General features: G+C 39.2%; 1 non-coding gene across 1 annotated transcript; it reads left to right on the top strand.

Moving 5' to 3' along the window:
• Positions 1-2139: 2139 nt before the first annotated feature.
• On the top strand, positions 2140-2246 carry LOC141604394 (small nucleolar RNA R71). Its single transcript, XR_012526095.1, has one exon. It is a non-coding gene; the product is annotated as a small nucleolar RNA R71 (small nucleolar RNA).
• Positions 2247-2633: the final 387 nt, after the last annotated feature.

Raw genomic sequence — 2633 nt, forward strand, 5'->3', positions numbered from 1 at the left:
AACTTGAGATGATCCAAATAATAAAGCAAAGAATAATAGAAGAAACTTGATGATTGATGGAAGGTTGTCAATCTCCCAATAATAACCCAATAATAACCCAATAATCTTCAATTACCCAATAATAAACTTGAATAATAAACTTGAACAATAATTAAGGAGAGATTAATGTGTAATTTGTGGAAAGATTAAAGAGTAATCTATTCTAATCTACTCCTAACCTAATCTAAAGAAGGATTTTCTACTCTAAAAACTTGATTATCTCTAATAAAACTTGATGAAAGGATCCCCCTTGATTATTTACAAATGGGGTATTTATAGTAGAAATTAGGTGGATGCATTAGGTTTAACTAAGGTATAAATCATTTAATTACACTTTTTAAATGGAGTAGGGAGGAGCCGGTATCTCTTGAAGGAAGGGCTTCTTTCTTTGAAGCTTTGAAGGAGACGAGAATGTGCTGGGCTGGAATCCGAGCGTCTTTGGGAGAATCCGGGCGGATTGGTGAAGAGGAAAACGGGCGGATTGGAGAGAAGACGCACGGATTCCGTGCATTGTGGACGGCCGGATTTCAGAGAATCCGCTCGGGTTGGACTTCAGTTTTCGTCATCTCTTCTATTCTTCCCTTTCCTTCACTTCCATTTTATTCTTGTAGGCTTGGTCTTCAGTTCTTGCTTCTTCCTCATACTAATTTATCAAATGTCGTCAAATAGCTTCCGAATATGCACGAAAGGCGGGAATTTCCGCCTTATTATCTCCTTTTCTACAAAACATATGAAATGTGATAGAAAAGCAAATAGGAGGGTTTTGACGGATAAAATGGCCATAGAATGTTATAATAGTATGCAAAATAGGCTCAATTAGGGGACTAAATGTGCGCAAATAATGGTCACATCAATTGCACTACTCACTTTAGTGAAGGCGATAGTCTCAAGCTGATCGACTTCTTTTTCGTGAGGATGTCCTTCATGTACTTTGCATAGGTCGGTACGTGATTGATTAATTCCGTGAAAGGAATCGAGACTTTCAAATTCTTCACAATCTCCATAAATTTTCCAAGTTGGTCATCAAATTTGGGCTTGGATTGACGACTTGGAAAAGGAAGTCTAATCACAATGGGCTCCTTCTCCTTGGCCTTGTCTTCATTTTTCTTTGAAACTTCTTCTTTTGATGGTTCTCCATCCTTGGAGTTTTGCACAACTTCTTCTTTGTCACTAGCTTCCACAACTTCATCCTCAACTTGCTTCTTCGGTGCTTCATACCTTGTACCACTTCTCAAGTGAATGGCACTAACCGTTTCATGTCTTGGGGGATTACTTTGAGGTTTTAATTGCCCCTTTTGTCTTTGTGAGCTTGAAGATGCTAGTAGAGTCAATTGGGTTTCCAACATTTTGGTGTGGGCTACGATGTTGTTGATGGTGATTTCCTTTGCTTGACTATCCTTTTGCATTTGAGTGAAAAACTCTTATTGATTCTTTTGCATTTGGAGGACCGCTTTTTGAACATCAAAACCTTGGTCATTTTGTTGATTGTATGGAGTTTGATTTTGGCAACCTTGGTTTTGGTTGTAAAAGGGTCTTTGATTTTGGTTTCTCATGGGAGGTGGGGTGTATGTTGGTTGAGGGTTTTGAACATTTTGGCTTTTATATGAGAGATTTGGGTGGAATTTGGTGTTTTCATTGTAATAATTAGAATAAGGGGTACCACTTTTGTATGCTTGAAAAGCATTCACTTGTTCATTTGTTACTCTACATTCACTTTGGTCATGTCCCAAAGTTCCACAATTCTCACATATCCCACTTGGGATTGATGAAGATGCCGTCATGGCATTGACATGATGCTTTGGTGATTTTGAGGCTTCTTCAAGTCTAGCCATAGCTTTTTTAAACTTCAAGTTGATGGTATCAATGTGAGCACTAAGTTGAGCACCCAATTGAGTAATGGAGTCCACTTCATGCTTTCCCCCTCTATTTGCCTTGCGAAGTCTACTATATTGTGAATTATGGACCGCCATTTCGTCAATCTTGTTCCTAGTTTTATTGTCGTCAACTTCGGTGAACATACCAGTTGATCCCATGTTGAGAATGTTTCTTGAGTCTTCAACGAGACCATTCCAAAATTGTTGTATCAAGAACCACTCGCTAAGTCCATGATGAGGACATGAGCGACAAATTCCCTTGAATCGCTCCCAAGCTTCATACAAAGATTCTTCATCTCTTTGCTTAAAGCCCGTAATTTGAGCTCTTAGCATGTTAGTCTTTTCCGGTGGGTAGAACTTTTTGTAGAAAGCTAGAGCCAACTTCTTCCAAGAGTCAATTCCGAGAGTAGCCTTATCAAGGCCTTTCAACCATTGTTTTGCGGTGCCAATTAGAGAAAAAGGAAATAAGACCCATCGAATTTGGTCTTGAGTTACACCGGTTTGAGAAATCGCATCACAATAGTCACAAAAAGTCTCCATGTGAGAATGAGGGTCTTCACTAGGCATCTCCCCAGATTGGCTTCTTTCGACTAATTGGATAAATGCGGATTTGGCAATAAAGTTTCCGGTTAAGTGTTGTGGTGTGGGAGTACCATTGGGTAGGTTCTCCTCGGTTGGTACGAAATGTGATGAAAATTTAGGCATTGTGGGTTGATTTTG

Source organism: Silene latifolia, chromosome 9 (genome assembly GCF_048544455.1).
Source record: "Silene latifolia isolate original U9 population chromosome 9, ASM4854445v1, whole genome shotgun sequence".
NCBI classification, from domain to species: Eukaryota; Viridiplantae; Streptophyta; class Magnoliopsida; order Caryophyllales; family Caryophyllaceae; genus Silene; species Silene latifolia.